Below are 14,963 nucleotides of genomic sequence, written 5' to 3'. Positions count from 1 at the left end.
ATGAATATGAACCAGATGGGGGAAAAAATCTCTTTGGATTATAAAACAAAAGTTTTAAATATTGCAAAAGCTCGTAATACTAAATGGAACCTACAAATATCGAAGAAAATAAATAAATAAATAAAAATGCAGCTGGTTAAGAATATATACATCCAAATGGTAAGAAGAAATAAAAAAAAACATAGGAATAAGTTTAGTAAGTATGCAATCATTGATTATTTTTGGACGTATGGTCTTTTGTGGAAGCTCGAGAAACCTATCAACAAGCGACTACATGGGATTCTTAAAAACGGGCCTTGGCTGCAGTAGCAGCAGGGCAGTTTGCAGATTTTGAATTTAAAGCCTCTGAAAAATGGGTCAAGAAGTTCAAATGTAAGCACGGATGTGTAAATGAAAAGTTACAAAATTTATTTCAAACAAAATAGACTGCGACTAAACAACAAACGTTAGCATTTGCAGAGATTTTTTCCAACACAGACATTGAAATTAATATCTACTTTCAATACAAATTTTATTATTACCACTGACCAAACAGGTTAATTATCACAGACTACTTTAAAAATTTTTGCTTTATTTTTTTCACCCTCCATACAATGTATTTCAATTTATCTTGCTTTCCCTTTCAGGGACGTCAGTATCAGCCTGTCTACAAGAGAGCTCTTGGAAAAAAAAAAAAAAAAAAAAAAAAACACTCTACAAAGGCACAACACAAATAAAGTTACACATGCATAGATCACAATATTTTCTAACTGTCTGGGAAATTACTACCCACAGTATTTGCTCGCTTGCTTGAAGTAGCAACTAGTAAACTTGGGCCTCTGCCTCAACGAACAGTAAATGAATATTCTCGGGAATATACCAATGTTAATAATGTTGTCAAAATATGGAAAGCTAACAACAGGATTGTACAATGACTTCCGTAACAGCTGTAGATGCCTTATGTGGGGAAAGAAAATTCTCTTTCAGTTACTGACACTCCAGAGTGGCCAAAAGAAGCCTAAATCCTATAATTATATGATGAAGGTCTGCAGCTCTATTGTTTGGTTCAAAGGCAATGGTGCTGTCTTCAGTAAAACATTCCAGATGTAAGATAGTCCAGAGGTAAAACAGTCCCCTATCTGGATCTCAGTGTGGAGACTACTCATGACTATGTCATCAGGTGAAACAAAATTGACATTCTATGGATTGGAGCGTGAAATGTCAGATCCCTGAATCAGGCAGGTAGGTTAGAAAATTTAGAAATGGAAACTCATAGGTTGATGTTAGATGTAGTGGGAATTAATGAAGTTTAGTGATCAGAGGGACAGGACTTCTGATCAAGTAAATACAGGGTTATAACTACATCAAACAGGGGTGATGTGGAAGTGGATTTAATAATGAAAAGGGAAATAGGAATGTGGCTAAGCTACTATGAACAGCATAGCTAATGTATTGTCATAGCCGAGACATATACGAAGCTCTCACCTACCACAATAGTACAAAGTTTATATGCCAACTTGCTCCACAGATGAAAAGATTGAAGAAATGTATCACAGCATAAAAAATTATTCAGATAGTTAAGGGGGCCAAAAATTTAATTGTAATGGGGGGACTGGAATTCAATTGTAGGAAAAGGAAGAGAAGTAAAAATAGTAGATAAATATGGACTGGTGGAAAGGAATGAAAGAAGAAGCAATTTGGCAGAATTTTGCACAGAGCATAATTTATTCATCAATAACACTTGAGTTAAGAATAATGGAAGAAGGCTGTATGCATGGAAGAGACCTGGAGGTATTAGAAGGTTTCAGATTGATTATATAATTGTGAAGACCTTAACTACTAGGGACGTTGTCAGGGACACACTATCGAGGGGTCTCTCAGGCCACCTTTTTATTTTTTATATATAAAACCAGTATATATATATACGACTTCTTGTCATTCATTGCACTTCTAACAAGTTGACTCTGTGGAAACTTTAATGCTTTTAAATAATGCAGGATTTTAAACATTTAGACAAATGAAATACAGCAAAATTGCAGTATATTTTTAATTTATGTGTTACGAAAATAACAGTAGATAGTTGGCTCTCTTTTCACTCACAAAGCATCATCAGAGAAACTATATTTCAGATTCACAAAATAAGTAACTGGGGAAACACACTTCATTTATGAGAAATTGGATGCAAATTCAGTTTTGAGTTTCTTGCTCATCGTACCAAAAGTAGACAGCTACTGCACGTCATAATTCAATAAAGACTTTTAAAAGAACAAATACAAACTAATTATGTAGTCTTAAGAGGTCCTGAATCACATTTTAATCACTTTTGACTTGTATGCATTTCTCACAGATCTTCCTAGAACACTCCAAACAAATCGGAACATGACACTGTTGACAGGAATATCTTTTTTTCCACTCCAGATGAGGAGGTCACAAGGTTCATGCTTTTCATTTTCCTAACTGTTCTTTCTGTGTCTGCGGCTCATCTCGTATGTGAAGTATTCTTCTGCTGGTGTCACTCAACCCTCATGGCAAGCATCCTATAGTAAAAGGCTCAGCAGGATCTCTTGCTAGAGTCTTCATGAAGATCAATCTTGTCATTACTTCTGCCTTTAGATATGCTTGACATACCACATAAGAAGTAACATTACAAGTAACATCAACTAACATGAAGAAAATGGCTAAAGGCCACCTTCTCATCCAGCAGATTGAGGATGAGCTGCACACCTTTGGTCGAAACAGCCCACAACCTTTTGTCATGTTATAAGACATGATGATCTCAGTTTTACCTGATTCAGGATCATTTGTTTACTGCATGGTACATAGAGATCAGTATTGCAGGTTTTGACTTCTTGGGCATGAAGGAAACCAGTGTAATGTCCTGTGTAGAACCATACACAGTTGTCCTCAAAACCTCATTTCTTATTAGGTAGAAACTGCTGTGCTTTCTCTGGTTTATTTCTTTTGAGTGTGCCAAAGTATGTGAGGTCTTCTTGCGGAAAATTCATTGACTAGATTCCTGATGAATACCAGCTGTCACAGGTAATTTTTCTCCTTTTATTTTCAATAGATTTCACCAATCAAGGAGCAGCTTGTGTGGGAACACTGTGACCTTTCTGATAGTTTGAAAAGGTGTGACCATTGCTGGCTTTTCTGGAATAAATGTATGTATTATACAAGAAATTTGTATGATCATCGGTCAACCACTGAATTTTCAAGTCATATTTTGCCAATTTGTTTGGCATATACATTCTAAACCCACACCTTCCACAGAAAGGTACAAGCACTTCACTGACACACACTGTTGCACCTACAGAGCATAAAAGTTGACCGTTTTCAGTGAAACGCAGAAAGATTTGTGAAATTGCTGCTGACTTGTCAACTTTCTTCCCACCTCCCAATTTAGGTTGTTAAATCGTACTGTTGGTAATAAAACACAAATCTTTCTTTACTAACAGTGCATCTGAAAACAGCTCTGCCTGTCCCATAGGTTGCAAACAAGCTGTAAACCCATTTGTTTCATGATTTGAAAATGGCTGAATACACCAATAGACCAATTATTGCCTTCAACTCTATGACATCAGCATCTTGTAGGTAGGATAAGCGATCATTTATGTACTGTGCTTTAAGTTTCTATATCTTCAGATTTGTTCATTGAACGATTTCATCTAGAATACCTTGTGTAAAGGAAAGTTTCCATACTTCCAAAACAGCAGCGTTTTCTCCAAGACTTTTTGCCATTTGTCGCAGTCCAGGAAGCTGCAAGACGACGATGTGTTGTGTTCTTGTGTTAGCTGGTGGCTGCTGTTTTCTCCAGCGAAAACATCAGTTCTTACTGAAGAAATAAGCTTCATCATCATCATCATCATCATCATCATGTCACATCTTCACCACTTTCTGTTTCCTTCTCTGAATTAAGTGTTGTGATCACTAAAGATCTCGAAATCAAGGTTACCATCACTGTGGTGAAAGTCTTCATCTGAGGATTCACTGAAATGTTCTTGAACATCCGCATCTGTCTTATGTAAAACAAATTCCATAGAAGGTCTAGGTTTCCTGCCACGGAGAAATGGTACACTCAACGGGGCGATGATATGCAAATACTAGGATACATATGAGACCTCAAGGGCCATAAACAAGGAAAGAAGAATAGTAACAGTGCAAGAGTTCCGACACATATAGCGTGTCAACCAATAGAAAGATACACAGAACAGTCCATTTCACTCTGGAGGGGTGTGTGAAATATAACGAGACAAAAAACTGTAGCAGTCAGAGATGATCCATATTAGTTACTGGCTGAAATTTAAGACATTTGGTTGGTTTAAAATGGGGGAGGGGGGACCAAACTGCGAGGTAATCGGTCCCTTGTTCCCAGTAGAATAATTACCAAAGGCAAAGAAGAAAACAGACGACGTACGGCACAATAAAAGGATAAAGGAAGAACCAGAAGAATGACAGGACAACACTACAATGGACAAAACAGGACAAGAAAACCACAGAGACGCAAGAAACAGGGAGGAGAGATTAAAAACAAGAAAGCAGATTACCACGGCTGGCTGACCACGAGAATAAAAAAGGAGAAGCCAGCCACTCTGCAACACATTAAAACCTGCACCCTGTAAGTCCTAGGGTGGAGGACACAGAGGGACAAAGGACGTGCTAAAACTCAGAGCAAATGATAAAACCGAGCCTCGCGAATAAAATATAAAACTAAAGCTACTGTTGAGGCATTGTTGCCCAATACCAAAGGTAGGGTGCTGGGAAAGCTAAAAATCCACCACAAAGCAGCTAAAAGTGGGCAGTCTGGCAAGAGGTGGACGAATGTCATTTTGGAGCCGCAGCAACACTGAGGTGGGTCCCCACGACTGAGGAGGTAATCATGTGTGAGCCACGTATGGCCGATGCGGAGCCGACAAAGGACAACTGATTCCCTGCGAGAAGCCCACAGGGAACACTTCCACACATTCAGAGTCTCCTTAATGACACGCAGTTTTTTGTGCATACAGTTATGCCAGTCCGTCCCCCAAAGCTGAAAAACCTTGTGGTGTAGGACAGAATGAATGTCAGTTTCAAAGACGCCCAATTCCAGGAGTGGTTTCCACATAGCCTGTTTGGCCAGCCTGTCAGCAAGTTCATTGCCTGGGATTCCGATCTGTCCTGGGGTCCACACAAACACCACTGAATGATGGGATTGTTCCAGGGCATAGATTGACTCCTGAATAGACACTATCAAAGGATGAAGAGGGCAGCACTGGTCGATAGCTCATAGGCTGCTGAAGGAGTCAGTACAGAGGAGAAGTGACTCACCAGAGAATGAGCGGACGTGCTCAAGAGCACTAGATATGGCTGCCAGCTCTGCAGTGAAAACAATGCAGCCATCTGACAGGGAGTGCTGTTCAATATGTCCTCCATGAACATACGCAAAGCCTGCGTGACCATCAGCCATCGAGCCGTCAGTGTAACCAACTTCAGAGCACCAGAACACATCAATAATCTAGAGGAAGTGACAGTGGAGAGCGGCGGGGTTAACGGAGTTCTTACGGCCATGCAAAAGGCCCAGACAAAGCTCCGGCCGAGGTGTACACCGTGGAGGTGTGAATGGACCTTAAGTAGAGGTGGTAAAGGGAAGGATTCCAGTTCGGAGGGAAGGGATCACACGCAAATTAGTCACGAGCCCTGACCTGGGCCACCGATGCGCGAGATGAACTGCTGCGGGTGGGAAAAGGAGACTGTAATTTGGATGCTCAGAAGAACAACGAATGTGTGCAATGTAACTGGCCAGCGCTTGCGCACATTGGATCCGCAATGGAGGGACTCCAGCCTCCACCAGGACACTGGTCACTGGACTTGCTCTTTAAATTTTCTAACCTACCTACCCGATTAAGAGATCTGACATTCCACGCTCCGATCCGTAGAACGCCAGTTTTCTTTCTCCCGATAACGACATCCTCCTGAGTAGTCCCCACCCGGAGATCTGAATGGGAGACTATTTTACCTCCGGAATATTTTACCTAAGAGGACACCATCATCATTAAACCATACGGGAAACCTGCAGGCCCTCGGGGAAAAATTACGGCTTTAGTTTCCCCTTGCTTTCAGCCGTTGCGCAATACCAGCACAGCAAGGCTGTTTTGGTTGATGTTACAAGGCCAGATCAGTCAATCATCCAGACTGTTGCCTCTGCACCTACTGAAAAGGCTGCTGCCCTCTTCAGGACCCACATGTTTGTCTGTCCTCTCATCGATCAGATACCCCTCCATTGTGGTTGCACCTACGGCACGGCTATATCTATCGCAGAGGCACGCAAGACTCCCCACTGATGGCAAGGTCCCTGGTTCATGAGGGGACAACTTGACTGAAGGAAGTGATCAATTCAGTACTGGAGTGGAGTGTGGGTGTGAAAATTGTACAGGGAGACCAAGAGATGAATACTGTAGGGCAGATTCAGGAGGTTGCTGGCTGCAGCAGATATTCTGAGATTAAGAGGTAATCAGTTACAGTTGAAACAACAGCTTTGGTGTCCAAACCTAATTCACCAGGGATTTCATATAGCATTGTTGCACAAAATTATAGGTATGAGCTCCAAAAAAAAAATTTGCTGATGTTTTAGATTACCTGTTGAGGGGCCACGATCCAAAAAACCTTTTGTAGTTTGACCAAATGTCTACAATTTTACACACGTTTTGCTTTTTGCAATCATTTTATTTCTGAAATTGTTTCTTATGAAAGTCATCTTTTTCTTGTAAATGTCATTTGGATAGCTACACTGATACTGTAATCTGAATTTTTTTAATTGTTTGGCATTTGAATGAAAAATTAATCCTCAACAGCATTCACTGTGCTCATGGAATGGATAAAAAAAACAGTCAAACATCTCTTGAGAACAATTCATTATTTTTTGTGACACACAGTTTTAAGCCTTCTTTATTCTTGTTTCATATTCTTAGCAAAAGCACAACATTATACAACAGCTTTGGCCCCATGTTTTCTTGTTTTGAGTGTCTCAAGAAGTTCAACACTAATCGGCACTTCAGCACTTCCCTTAATTTGGGCAACCTTAGGTGAGTAACTGAAACACACTGCCGCAATACACTTTTTGTTCAATCTTTCACTATGAAGACTGAAAAAATTAGCATCTAGTAGGGTGAGTGACGATGTTTAATGATGTGATGTCTCCATTTTAGGAGACCTTAGATATATTACAAACTACCGAGTCCTGACTATTTCTTCGTTTCGTAGTACTGCAAACATGAGAAGACCGATTAATTTTAACAATAGGATTCACATCTTTCAGCACTGTAGCACAGCAATCATCTACCGTGACACATCAACAAAGACAAGGACAAAAACCACACACAAGGACAAAAACAAAAACCTGCGCACACTATACTTACCCTGAGAGTGTGCAGCCAATCATGGTAAAGAATGTTAATATGCCTCTTAACAGGACACCGATCCTCTGATAGCAATGCAAAGAACAAGAACTGGCTAGTTGTGACATCATTTAACAATCCTACAAGAAAAAATAACACTCATTAAGTATATATGCATACATGCACATACATGAAGGAAAAGTAACTGGTACTTACACATGAGACAGTAGTCAAATACTAGATCCCCTCTCCATTCAGGAACGGTTATCAGTTGCATTAAATATGCAACTGTATCATTGACAATCAGGAGGGATGACGTGCTATCATGGTCCTTCAGATGTGGTCATTTGCTACCACTGCCACACTACTGGAACACTTCATAAAGATGATGCTGACGACACTACAGATTCTGTGAATAGTGATGCGACAGACATCTGTTTGGGCCAAACCAAACAAACAAAGGGGCCTGTAAGGTAAGAAATGAGACACAATGAATAAAGGAAGGTCGTTAGGGAATAAGTGGGTATGAAATGAGACAAAAAGTAAGAGTTGTGAGAGGTAACAAGGGAGGGCTTATTGTGGGGAACATGCTGCATAATGTTAAGCCAATGAAGTACTCAAGACACAACTTGAGACCATTTAGGCAAAATCACCTTTACCCCCTCCACTCAGCCTCTGTGAAACACCGTAACACCACCACACAAGGATAGCCAGTTAGGCAATGAAAAGACCTTCAACAGGGAGAGTCTAACAAAAAGCTCCAGAGAAATGGAGGACACAGGGTCCTCGAGAGAAACCAGTGCAGCAGTCTGGAGCAGTCACAGAGGAATCATAGCCTACACAGTGGCACCGTGAGTCAGTCTGCCATCTTCAGTAAGCAGTGTTAAAGTAGAGACCATGCTCAGCCAACATCAATCCAGGAAAGTCTCGAGGTCAAGAAATGGTAAGCTGGGGAAGATATAGGAGTCTTGCTTGTAAGTTCACAGATAGTCTGGAGGTTGGAAGATGTGACAGGTAGGCAGATTAATGTTGCTACTACCCATGCACCAGGGCTTTGAAGTCCAATGAAGATGACGTTCCGTATGAGTAGATGTTCCTCCTGTAAGAGGTTTCATGAAATGAACTTTGAAGTAACATTTTAGTTTTCGAGTTTTCATTCATCCAAGTCATCTCTCATTCTCATTCCTCTTCACATACAGTTAAATTTCGAAGGGTAATAGGTTTACTCGAGCTAGGGATGTTATTCAAATACAAACTGTGAGAAGCATGTGAGGTGTTACAGCATAGAAATTGCTAGGTTTGCAATGATTAACACGAGGACAACATGCAACATTCCTGAGATGGAGGTAGAAAAGATTGTTAGGCAGATGCAGCAGCAACAGAATAGCTGCAGGCAGGCACCGAGCAGAGGTTAACAAGCAGTAAAGACTGCCAGACAGACGGTCACGAGTTCAAGCCAGTCCTGGACGGTGGCGACTGACGAACCAAGGACACAAATGGAACAGGAGGTACAGGACGGCCAGCATATCCTACACTGAGACCACTGCCCAGCAGCGAAGCCTCATACATCACAGCGCTACATGTCACATCTAACATAGCAAGGAGATAAAATAAAAAATTGGATCTGTTATAATACTACTCTATTTTGTCAGACTGGCTACAACTAATGAAGTAAGCTCGTCAGCAAATTGTAGAATTAGTGCATAGCATGTGCTGTGCATTATAGTCAAATCATTTGACTGTAATAAAAGGATCTAAAAGTCTGTTTAGAAAATGTAAATTTTGCATTTGACTTAGTGAAGGAGGAGGAACACGAACTTTATTTCAGCAGATAAACCCTAAAATTATCGGAGAGGCAAGGTCAGGTTCCAAATACAAGAGAAGACAGGTAACTGTGATGGAGTGTACTAGGTCCTCAAGGGCAATTACACAAGTAAGAGTGTGACCAACTGCTAGGGATGCAAGAGATTTCGAGCTAGGCAAGGATAAGCAGAACCAACTACAATGTGAGTGAAGATTTACGAAATTCAGAACGATTTCGAAGAAGCTGTAAGTACAGCAATGTCTCAACAGAATTTGAAAGGGGATATCAAATTAGTTGACACCCTGGGAATAGCACGTTTCACAGAATCATTAAGTAATGGTCTCACACAAACTACAGTAAATCAGGCTGATGAGATAAAAACAGGCCAAGGCATTTAACTTAGCGTTGCACTAAGATTGTTCCCTACTGTCAGTACAAGAGAGGTATAAATCCACAAGAAAAGTTGAAATGCTGTGTAGTAAATTTACACAGGGTTACAAGAGAACTACAGTGTTTCAAGATACTAGGATCCATATAATGACAGGTAAAAAATTCACTAGTAATGTGATAGTGACATTCACACAGATGTAGACAGTAGGGCCAGAGTGAGAGAGATAAAACCTGGTACCTAAAAGGGAAATTGTAAAGAGTATGAATGTCTGAAAGTAATAAGGTGTCACAACTAACTCGTTGGGACACACTGGAATATGCACAAATGCAAAAGCACTCGTTTATTTTAAATGTAAGTGAAAAGGGCACCATGTTATAGGCTGCAACAAAAGTGTGTGGCATACACAGACAAAAGGTAGGGTGCCAATGCCAAGCAGAAAGAGAAATAACCAGAGAAACTAAGAAGTGACCAAGCCACAAGTCTGGCAATTTCACATTAAATAAGCCCACCGTCAGGGTAATAGACTATGCTACATACTGAGGTATTGTGCAGAACTAAGGAAGCAACTGAAACTATTTATTTTAACACAGGGCACAGTTATGCTTGATAATGAACACAAGTATTCCTGTTAATAACATTAAAATGAATGAAGCAGAGAGGCTTCAGCTGATAGGTATGACCAGTGAAGCAGTATGTACTACAAGTGTGGCAAGAATACACTTAAGTGTACAAAGTGCCAGAAAAGAAGGGCATAAATTCCACGCATATGGGTCGGAATTGGGTATCCCATACAATGGATTAATCAGTAGAAATTTGTTAAAAAGTCTGAAGGTTAATTTTTTTATCATAACTACCAACTGCTGTTCAGTTTTTATAAAATGCGTAACACACAGCTGTGTGGCATGCATGTCATAAAATAAGTTAAGTTATAATACACGTGAAAACTTCAGAATACAAGAGCAGAAAGTACCCTTAACAAAACAATAGAAACAAAGGTTCTAAGTTCACAGGTGATCGAGTTTCTGATTGGCAGATCAGGTAGAGAGAAGAAAAGATAGTGTTATTAAAAGTGGACGGTATCATACTACAAGATAGTTAAAGGGATGGTCGTTCCAGCGCAGGAGATTGTACATAGGGTGCAAATACCAAGACGTTAGTGAAATTTTGAAACAGAAGGTGTATAATGATTTCAATGAATTTGTCAGAGAGCAAAGTTCGATAAAAGTCACGCTAGTGGCAAATACAGCAACTAGTAAACTAGTAACAGTCTACTAAAGTAATGACATGTCAGAGGAAAGAGGAAGTCATGTTAGTATGTTACATAAACAAGTGCACAGAGTGTCCCATTGCCATTTGTTCTCAAAAGTACATATGTCTGTGGCAAACAGAAATGGCGAGTCTTAAGTCGACTACAGGCAATTAAATAGTATCACAATACATGCATTTCCACTAACAAATACCTTCGATATCAAGTATTTCTCGACACTTTATCTTGCAAGTGGATACCATTAAATATTCAGAGATGAGAAGACAGACGGAAAACAGAATTTAGTTCAAACTACCAGTACTATAGGTACAAGATAATGCCACCAGGACAAAGTAGCCCCAGAATATTTTCAGCAGCTCGTAAACAGTCTCGAGAACCAGCAAGGAATAACATGTTTTGTCAATTTAGACAATATAGTGTGCTATGGTAGAAAACTGCAGGAGCATAATGAGCAGCTCCAAGAAATTCTGGACAGGTTGCGAGAGCATAATACCAGAGCTGCAACCAGATACATATGAGTTCCTAAGGAAAGATGTGATCCTTTTAGGCCACTGCACTGCAGACAAAGGAACCTCACCAGACATGGTAAAGGTGGAAGAAATGAAATTCTTCCACCAGTTGAGAATGGTGCAAGAACCAAAAGGATCCATAGATTTAGTCAGATATTACTGAAGATTCATAGCAAAGTTTAGCAGAATTGGGAAGCCACTTCATGAACTGGCTAAAAAGGAGTAGAATAAGAATGGGACAAAAGATGAAACAATACCTTTCAGGAACTAAAGCACACACTGAATAATCCTCCACTACTTCAGTATCCAAACTTTCAGGAGCATTCATAGTGAGGAGAGACATGAGCAATGAAGTACTCTGAACAGTCTTGTCACAGGAAAACAAAGTCAGCTCAGATGTCTCTGCTGCATACACATCCCAATCGTTGAATAAGCTGACCTGAATTCCAGTAGGACAGAAGGAACTGCACACCAAGCTGTAGAACTGTTCCAAATGTGTGTCTAGACATGGATCTTTAGCTTGAGAGGTCTAAGCTCAAGACCCTTGAAGTGGAGACTTAAGCTTGGAGAGAATGATTATGAGAATTTACAAGACTGGTAGATTAAATAGAAATGCATAAGAACTGGGCAGTGCAGTACGCAGGAAAACAGGATAGACAAATATGAATCAAAAGGAAAGTGAAAAATAAGGAGATGGCTCTGCAATGAGAAGGTCTGAGTTGAAGAAAGTAATTTGTGTGTATATATATATATATATATATATATATATATATATATATATATATATATATATAACAGGATGATTCACATTTCTCCATTTAACCACTACCCATTCAGGATGGTGTGATCGCTACACTTCAAGAAAAGAATTTGACAAGAATTCAAAATTTCAAAAATCACTGTTTAAAACTCTGCCTGTCAAACACCTTACAAATCTAAGAAAATTTGTATTTAAAAATGCTGTATTCCAAGTTTCTTACAAATTATCGATAGATAATTCATAAATAACACCACTAGTTGTAATTGTGGTAAACCTTAGTGGTTCCCTTGGTTAAAGCAGCCTGCCATTTAATATTTCTAAATTTTCAAAATTTAGATATTGCAGTTGCAATGATTTCTAGTTTGTCTTCTGCAGTTACTTCTTTACATAATTTGTCAGTGAGTTCATTTCCCGGAATATCCACATGGCTTGGTACCCAGACAGAAGTTACAGTGGTTTAGGAGCTGTGGAGGTCAACTAATAGATCTCGGATGCTGGTAACCGAAAGTTTTGTGGGATAGCACGGGGATATTCCTTGTGAGCAGCTCATGGAGTCCTTTCTTGCAAGAGTTTTAATGTATTGCATAGCCTGTGATACAGCAACCAACTCTGCAGTATATACTGCATGCACTCAGCAGTGAACACTTCTTGTGCCCCTTGTAAGTGTGAAAGTATAACCAACCCTGTCATTGACTTTCCATCCACCCCAGCAAATATATGTCGAATTGTGTGTGTGAGAAGAGGGGTCTGGGGGGGGAGGGGGGGGGGGGATTCACTGAAGACAAGAGATGGCAGTTGGTGCCCCCTGCATAGAGGCTCGAATCTAATCTCAGATTGTCTACCCATTTTTGAGTTGTGTGTAACCAGTCTGAAAAACTGTTGATTGTGATACAGAGTAAAGTAACAGATGAATAGATATCTGACAGATCATATAAACTGAAGTTGCAGGGGGAAGAAAGAAAAAATGAAACTAATGATATCAGCTGCAATAGGACTTTGTAAGGAATCAATGGCCACAAGTGAAAATGTGTGCCAGACTGTGACTCAAACCCAGCATCTCCTGCTTACTAGGCAGTTGTGCTTATCACTGCGCCACCAGGATTGAATGTTTATTACAAATGCATGGACTATCTCTGTACACTCCCCGGCTAACCCACACTCACCTAGCACCACCCATCTGCAGTCTTCATTTATGTTCTCTATACTCACTAATTTTAGATTCCTGCTGGAGGTTGAATGTAAATGTGCATCTGTGCACTGAATGTTGTGAATTCATTGTCCATCAAGGCAAATCAATTATATGAATGTGTGGTGAACTGTTCTTTCACACATGTCCGATGGGAAATGGAACAACCACCTCCAGTGTGGATGCACATTTACATCCAAACTCCAACAGGAATCTAAAATTAGTGAGCAGGAAGGACACAGACAGAACTACAGACAGATGGCATTAGGCGAGAGTGTGGGTCAACAGGGGATCATACCAAAATTGTCCTCACATTTATGATAAACACCATGTCCGGGTAGCACAGTAGTTACTTGCACTGCCTAGTAAGCAGGAGATCCTGGGTTCAAGTCCTGGTGCGGCATACATTTTTGACTCATTGCTGCTGATTCTGCATAAAGTCCTGATGCAGCTGTCGTGTGTTGCTTGTTCTTGCGGACATATGGTGGCAATGGTCTACCAAGCTCACTACTGGTAGTTGTGCTGGCCTGTAGTCAACACATTCATAGTGGTGGGATAAAAATCAAAGCTTAGTAGAATCACGGAAGAACTGTGCTGTCTGAATCTTGGGAGGTGCAACTGAGAAATCTGAGGGTAGTAAGTTTCCTCATCCAATCTGCCTCAAACTGGTGTACACATGGTAACCATGTTAACTTATTGTCTAATACAGGCTCCAAATTTCAACAACTTCAAGTAACTGGTGGCCGATGTATACTTCTGGTTGGGGATGCACAGTCCCGAGTCAACTGAACAGGGTTGCCAGAAGTTTCCCCAAGTGAAATTCCCTGATCTCCAGACAAATTTTAGCATTTTTCCCTAACAAATTTTGAGATATTAAGGGTGAGTAAAGACATAAGCTGACAAAAAACTGTCAGGACTTTTGTATTTCAAAATGTGTGAGCAAAAATTTGAAGTACTAACATCAGCATCTTTTGTAATGAACTGTATTTAAATGAAGAAAGCAAGCCAAATGGTAAAGTGTGTTTCATTAAGAGCACTGATGTTCAGAAATAACCTCCGAGAAAAGTAGGCCTCTTGAAAGAACTGTACAAGGTGGGGAAGAGTTGTGTAAGACACTACTATGGGTGACTGCCAATGAAATGTTGGTTCTACTATGTTCATTATTGTCAGTTATTACCCACTGTGTTACATCTATTAATTTAGTGGTATTGTATGTCTGCCTGCCTGCTTAGCTGAGTGGTAGTGCGTCCACCTACCATGCACCGTATCCGGGTTCGCTTCTTGGCCAGGATGGGGATTTTCTCTGCTCATAGATTGGGTGCTGTGTTATCCTCATCATTATTTCATAATCAGTGACACACAAGGAGGCCAATGTGGTATCACCTGAACGAAGTATTTCAACCCGGTGGCCGAACTTCCCTGGATGGGGCCTCACGGCCATCAATGCCACACGATCATTTCATTATACAGGTATTGTGCGATTTTTCTTTCGAGAAATACAGGAGTACATAGCATACAAACTGCCAGCAACTGCCACAATTTTCTTCTTCTTATCGTCCATACTTTCTAATATACAAACTACTTTCAAAGTGCCAAAATGTGCTAGAACAATAAAATGTCTATAAAACACCACACTGTACAATGCACTTGCAGTGAGACAGTCACAATTCCCAAAATCTATTGCCTGTGGCCTCTGA

The 14,963-nt window shown here is 40.3% G+C and overlaps 1 long non-coding RNA gene across 1 annotated transcript in view; it reads right to left on the bottom strand.

Annotated features, from left to right (window-relative positions):
• LOC126469885 (uncharacterized) overlaps window positions 1-14,963 on the bottom strand; it is a 102,974-nt gene that overhangs the window by 43,090 nt on the left and 44,921 nt on the right. The window contains exons 3-4 of the long non-coding RNA XR_007586090.1: window positions 7,566-7,815; window positions 7,371-7,489 (exon numbers count right to left, since the gene is read on the bottom strand). This is a non-coding gene — a long non-coding RNA (uncharacterized LOC126469885). The remainder of the gene's footprint in view (window positions 1-7,370; window positions 7,490-7,565; window positions 7,816-14,963) is intronic.

The sequence above is a fragment of the Schistocerca serialis genome, chromosome 3 (genome assembly GCF_023864345.2).
Source record: "Schistocerca serialis cubense isolate TAMUIC-IGC-003099 chromosome 3, iqSchSeri2.2, whole genome shotgun sequence".
In the NCBI taxonomy this organism is placed as follows: domain Eukaryota; kingdom Metazoa; phylum Arthropoda; class Insecta; order Orthoptera; family Acrididae; genus Schistocerca; species Schistocerca serialis.
This window is presented reverse-complemented; position numbering and strand designations above follow the sequence as displayed.